This window comes from Scylla paramamosain, chromosome 5 (genome assembly GCF_035594125.1).
Source record: "Scylla paramamosain isolate STU-SP2022 chromosome 5, ASM3559412v1, whole genome shotgun sequence".
Taxonomy (NCBI): domain Eukaryota; kingdom Metazoa; phylum Arthropoda; class Malacostraca; order Decapoda; family Portunidae; genus Scylla; species Scylla paramamosain.
This window is the reverse complement of record NC_087155.1, coordinates 10,441,692-10,449,191: the sequence shown is the minus strand read 5'-3', so window position 1 is coordinate 10,449,191 and position 7,500 is coordinate 10,441,692. Positions and strand designations below refer to the sequence as shown.

At 36.8% G+C, this 7,500-nt stretch overlaps 1 long non-coding RNA gene across 2 annotated transcripts in view; it reads right to left on the bottom strand.

Annotated features, from left to right (window-relative positions):
• Window positions 1-1,841: 1,841 nt before the first annotated feature.
• Window positions 1,842-7,500, bottom strand: part of LOC135100296 (uncharacterized) — an 11,744-nt gene continuing 6,085 nt past the window's right edge. For both annotated transcript variants that reach the window (XR_010268586.1, XR_010268587.1), the window contains 2 exons: window positions 6,088-6,219; window positions 1,842-2,767 (listed from right to left, as the gene is read on the bottom strand). This is a non-coding gene — a long non-coding RNA (uncharacterized LOC135100296). The remainder of the gene's footprint in view (window positions 2,768-6,087; window positions 6,220-7,500) is intronic.

Genomic DNA, 7,500 nt, shown 5'->3' with positions numbered 1-7,500 from the left:
TACAAATACAAATACACTCAAGTCCCCGCACACACCCAAACGCATCCAGAACACCCCTACACACACTCAAATACATTCAAAATCTTTTCGTCTCATAATGGAAAGTGTTGAAATAATTAATGGAGTTTTGTGTGTCTGTATGCGTCTCTCTCTCTCTCTCTCTCTCTCTCTCTCTCTCTCTCTCTCTCTCTCTCTCTCTCTCTCTCTCTATCTCTCTCTCGTTGGGATTAAAAGCAGTATAATCTTAATGTTTATTGTCACACCTGGCATGAACAAGAAACAAAACTGGAATATATATGAAATAAGTTTCCAATATAATAAAAACGGAAGGAAAATAAAAATAAATAAATAAATAATTAAATTATACTTTTAAGTACTTACACACACTTAGAAGTAATAATAAATCAATAAATTGGATATTAAGTCTAAGACATTAAATTACGATTGAAAAATATATAAAAATTGAACACTCCCATTATGAAAACGAGCGAAAAATAAAGAAAATAAAGAAATTATCTTAAGAAAAAATTATAAATAAATAAACTGAATATAAAATCGAAAGAAATTGATAAAAAATGTAGACAAATATAGATAAAATTAAACAATCCATTATAAAACGAACGAAAAATAGAAAAAAGAAAATATTCCTTTTAATAATAAATAAAAAACAAATAAAATATACAACGAAAGAAAATGAAAATATATCCTCTCTACAAGGTGAGCGTATTTCTCTCTAGGGTGTCTCTCTCTCTCTCTCTCTCTCTCTCTCTCTCTCTCTCTCTCTCTCTCTCTCTCTCTCTCTCTCTCTCTCTCTCTCTCTCGTTGGGATTAAAAGCAGTAATAATCTTAATGTTTATTGTCACACCTGGCATGAACAAGAAACAGAAAACTGGAATATATATGAAATAAGTTTCCAATATAATAAAAATGGACGGAAAATAAAAATAAATAAATAAATAATTAAATTATACTTTAAGTACTTACACACACTTAGAAGTAATAATAATAAATCAATAAATTGGATATTAAGTCTAAGAAATTAAATAAGATTGAAAAATATATATAAAATTGAACACTCCCATTATGAAAACGAGCGAAAAATAAAGAAAATAAAGAAATTATCTTAAGAAAAAAATTATAAATAAATAAACTGAATATAAAATCGAAAGAAATTGATAAAAAAAATGTAAACAAATATAGATAAAATTAAACAATCCATTATAAAAACGAACGAAAAATATTGAGAAAAGAAAATATTCCTTTTAATAATAAATAAATAAACAAATAAAATATACAACGAAAGAAAATTAAAATATATCCTCTCTACAAGGTGAGCGTATTTCTCTCTAGGGTGTTGACAAGGGCGGCGAGGCAGGGCCCAGTCACGCCTGCCCTCTGTAAGCCCTGTATTGCCTTGTGATGTTGCCACGTCTCCTCTTCCGCTAACTTCCAGCCCAATCTTAGAGAAGCCTGCTAAACTTCCGCCCACTTCCAGCCACGCCGCTACTTCTGTTGGGATAATAGCGGTTGTTGTAGTAGTGATGGTGGTGGTGGTGGTAGTGGTGGTGGTGGTAGGAAGAGGAGGAGGAGGAGGAAGAGAAGGAAGAGGGTAGTGGTAGTAGTAGCAGTAGTAGTAGTAGTAGTAGTAAAAATAAAGAGAAAATTATGAAAATTGTAATAACAGTAATAATAACAATATTACTACTACTACTACAACTACTACTACAAATAATAATAATAATAATAATAATAATAATGATAATAATAATAATAATAATAATAATAATAATAATAATAATAAATTATTACTACTACTACTACTACTACTACTACTATTAACAATAATAATAATAATAATAATAATAAAATAATAATAATAATAACAATAATAATAATAATAATAAACTACTACTACTACTACTACTTACGTTCCGGAGAGAGCCCAAGGAGGGAGCGAGGGAGTGAGGGAGAGGGAGGATACCAGGACCCCTCCATAACCTCTGCCAGCCTCCTCGAGACTACGCCCTCCCGCCCCCCCACCACCGCCTGAGAGAGAGAGAGAGAGAGAGAGACGAACAACCACCGCCGCCACTACTACCACCGCCACCCCCACAACAACAATAACAACAACAACAACAACCTGTCCACTAGCTGATTAAACGTCTCTTCTTTGCTAGAGGAGGAGGAGGATGAGGGAGGGAGGGGGACGATCTGGGCTGCCACACCACAAATAGGCAGGATGGCGTTGTTCTAGGGGGTCACCTGGCTCACTGGGGGCTGGGGGGATGAGGTGGCAATATTAAGCTTTTCTTTCTTCTTAATGCAAGAAATAAGCTTTTTCCTTATCCTAATATTAAATTTAAGCTTCCTCTCTTCTGGTAACTTAAAACATTTAAAACAGCTTAATATACGCTAAGATAACTTTAAAACTCTCAATTTAAGCCTTTTTTTCGGTATTATTACTGTATTTAAGCTTTCTCCCTCCTTTCACAAACCAAAAAAAATACTCAAAACAAGATAAAAACAATCTACAAACACCCAAAACACATAAAACTGGCTTAAACCACTAAAAAACGGATTCTCATCTCGTATCTCGAAGCCTCGGTCCAAATATTCAGTGAGGGGTGGTCTGACCAGCGAAGCGCTCACTATTAGAGGAATTTTCTGCATTTCCTTCACCTCCAGGCCTCCCTCCTTCACTGCCCCTCCTTCAGGCTTCCCCAAGGCTCCTTCACCCTCCTCTGTGTGGTATCCTAAGCTCTCCATCCTGTAATATCGGCAGAAATGTTAGGCTTTCTAGGATGTCTTGTCTCGCACTCTCTCCTTTCTAGGGATTGAAAAGTGAGGGAAATTTGAATGTTTATGAGTGCATTGGTTTGTAAGTGTGTGTGTGTGTGTGTGTATGTTAAGTTCTTGCTAGTTATCTCTCTCTCTCTCTCTCTCTCTCTCTCTCTCTTCTCTCTCTCTCTCTCTCTCTCTCTCTCTCTCTCTCTCTCTCTCTCTCTCTCTCTCTCTCTATATATATATATATATATATATATATATATATATATATATATATATATATATATATATATATATATATATATATATCAGTAGTTACACTTTATAATACACTTTATAAAAATTGAAATGTTCTGCACTTTTTGAGTCCCAGGGAAGGAGAGAGCGCAATACTCACCCATACACATCCAAAACACACTCAAAACATCCAAAACACACTCAAAATACTCCCAACACCACAAAATCTCAACAAAACTCACCCAAATACACTCAAAACATCCAAAACACACACAAAATACCCAAAACTACCAAGAAAACACATCCAAATACACCCAAAACACGCTTAAAACATCCAAAACATGCACATCACCACAGAAAACGCCCCTAACATACCCAAACGCACTCAGAACACCACACACACTCTCAAATACACCCAAAAAATCCCACACACACCAAGACTCATCTAAAACACTAAAACACCCAAAATAAGCTCAAAACACATTCACACCTCAATACACCCACAATCACACAAAAACACTCCACAACACTCAAAACACGTAAAATACATCTAAAAACAATCTAAACCAAAAATTCAAGCAAAACACACGTGACAACAGCTAATATATATCCAAAACACTCTTAAACAGCTCTAATACAAACTCAGAACACCCACAACACTCCTAAATACACCCAAATCACACTTAAAAGAAAAAAAAAACATCAATTATTACAGAGATTTGCAACGCAGCAAGGGGAACTAAACTAAAGATTGTCTTCCTGCTTGTTTACATATTGAGGAAACTTCAATATTCGCCTAAATTTCTAACTGTTTCCAGACTCAGATGTAAACAAAACCTAAAAGCTAAATAAATAAACCCCCCAAAAAATACCTAAATAACAAAAAAAAAAACTTTAATAAACAACTTCAAGACATTACAGGGAGGATGAGAGGCGATGCTGTGAAGGCAATAAGGCTGAATGAGGGGATGGTAGCACCGCTGGGCTCACCTTACGTACTCATGGCTCTCTGGTGCTGCGTGGCAGTGTTTGGTACAGAAAGAAGCTACTGGGAATACGGAAACACTTATTACATTATGCGTGGGGCAAGACTGACCGGCGCCAGATATCCCTCTCCCTAGTCAGGTCTACCTGTCACTGCTCCTCCCCCCTTCCTCCCCCAACACACACACACACACACACACACACAGATACACACACATACACACTCTCTCTCTCTCTCTCTCTCTCTCTCTCTCTCTCTCTCTCTCTCTCTCTCTTCTCACCTCACGAATATTTCTCAAATCCATAAAGATGATTAGCAAGGTTTTCAAGGGTGTTTTCCCATTAATAATGAAGAAATATACCCCCAAAACTCCCAAAACACCCCAAATTACTACACAATATACACAAAATATCCAACAACACCCAACAACACCTAGAAAACTCACCCAAACACACCAAACACACGCTTAAACATCCAAAACACACTCAAAACACTCTCAAAACCCAAAAATCTCCACAAAACTCATCCAAACACATTCAAAACATCCAAAACACACACAAAATACACCAAAATACCCACAAATTCATCCAAACACACCCAAAACACGCTTAAAACACCCAAAACACCGAAATCACCACAGAATATGCCGATAACACACCAAAATGCATTCAGAACACCCCACACACACTCAAATACACCCAAAAGACCCCGCACACCCCCAAATTCACCCAAATCATTTAAAACACACAAAACAAACTCAAGACACAGTCACACCTCAATTTACCTCCAAACGTAACACACACACACACCCTCTATCAACACTGACACATCTTCTAAACACACTCCAACACACACAAACACTCCTAACCTAACCTAACACACACACGAACATACATCCTCTATCAACACTCTACCGACATTCCTAACCTATCCTAACCTAACTTAACCTCACTCACTAATATTTCATTCCTAACTCGTTCTCTCTCAGCGGAGTGTTGCATTCAGAAAAAGGGTGTGGCTTGCCTGTGTGTGTGTGTGTGTGTGTGTGTGTTAACCAGCCTTCCTCTCCCTCTCTTCCCCTCACACACACACACACAAGTATTACAAACCATAATAATCATAATAGTAGTAATATTAATAATACTAATTTTGAACCTTAATTTTACACATACACACACACACATACACACCATAACTGAAAATACCACATAGTTCTAAATACACACACACACACACACACACACACACACACACACACACACTGTGGGTATATTTTCAGTTTGTAAACTACTGTAACAATATACACACACACACACATACACACACACATAAATGCATACATCATCCCACACGCACACACACACACTGGATAATATACCTGCTAATAAATAAAAGGAAAAGAAGAAGAAGAAGAAGAAGAAGAAGAAGAAGAAGAAGAAGAAGAAGAAGAAGGAAAACAACAACAACAACAACAACAACAACAACAACAACAACAACAACAACAACAACAACAACAACATCAATAACAATAATAATAATAATAATAATAATAATAATAATAATAATAATAATGTCATTCACACAAGAGAGAGAGAGAGAGAGAGAGAGAGAGAGAGAGAGAGAGAGAGAGAGAGAGAGAGAGAGAGAGAGAGAGAGAGAGAGAGAGAGAGAGAGAGATACAGACAGACAGACACAGACAGACAGACACAGACAGACAGACAGATGGACGGATAAGGCCCCTCTACAGAGTTAACAGCTGGGTGTGGGGTTGACAAAAGCTGCAGAAGACGACTCAGAACGCCTAACGTTATACAATGAGATGTGAAGTTTGCAGTTTAGATTATAAGTAAAGGACAGACCGAGGATGTTCAGTGTGGAAGAGGGGGGTAGTTGAGTGTCACTAAACAAGAGGGGCTAGTTGTCTGGAAGCTTGTGTGGAGATGGTGAATGGAGGAATTGAGTTTTTGAGGCACTGAACAATTCTAAGTTTGCTCTGTCCTAATTAGAAAGTTTAGAGAGACCAGAAGTGAAGTAGTAATGAGAACAAATGAAGACGTAAACAAGGCAGCAAACAGTTTTACCTTGAGTCCTCTCCTGCCTCACCACGGCCATGGAGATATCAATGGGCGTCAGCTGGCCAGTCAGGGGCAGACTCAAGGACACGGCATCCTTTCCCCAACCCCTCCATATCTGACAGGGGGGCGGAGGAAGCGCTGGGGGGAGAGGTGAGAGGAGAATTAATAAGGTAGACAAGTAAACAGTAGTCATATACAGCTAGTTCTCTGTTCACCACGCTATGCAGATCAACAAATCAAGCAAACTGTGAATTATTGCAAACAACACAGGTAAAATAGTGGTAATAATGCAAATGACGCATGGAAGCAGTGCAAAACAACAAGCAACACATGCAACACTCCAAAATAACTTTCCATATATTTATATTCAACAGGAGGAGGAGGAAGGGAAGAGAACATAACAGAGGAAATCAAGACACAGATGCGACACACACACACACACACACACACATATATATATATATATATATATATATATATATATATATATATATATATATATATATATATATATATATATATATATATATATATATATATATATATATATATATATATATATATATATATATATATATATATATATATATATCACCACCATGACCCTCAACACCCACCAATCACCTTACCACCCCCACACGCCCCCCTTCCTGGCAGAACCTTATCTAATCACATGCACATACACACAATACACGAGCAGGAAAATAAATAAATAAAAAAGGGGAGGAGGCAGAAAGGCGCAGGAGTGGGACGGATGGGGTTCAAGATGATCTAACACACACACACACACACACACACACACACACACACACACACACACACACACTCATACATACATACATACATACACCAAACAATGACTGATAGAGACTGGAATGAAGGGGCGTCCCGGCCCCCGGTGTGATGACGTCATTGATGACGTCACACTCAAAAATACGTTAACGAATCCATTTTGAAATTGACCCCTAGCAAAAATGGAGCTAAGCCGGAATGCCTAATATATTCTGACTTGTCAAATAGTTTAACTAATATTGGGAATGTAAAACCATTCCCAGCCTGACTAATAATAAAGATATTTTAAAAGAACCGATTAAAAAAGTGTTGGAACAAACACAATAAAAAAAAACAATGTAAAGTCCACAAATCTATTTTATCAGGAATGCAAAACACTTAAAAAAATCAAAACTATTTTTACAAACAATGAAAAGATAGTTACAAGCTGAAATAAAGAAATAAAGAAATAATAAATGTCAACTTTTCCACCTTTCACACGCCTATAAATCTTTTAAAACTCCACATATTTCACTCAACGGGATCAAAACACACTTTAATAACCTTAAACGATTTTTTGAGCCAATAAAATCTTGCCTAGCGGCTGAAATAATTTTTTTTCTAGGGCGACCTTAGAAAAATAACCGA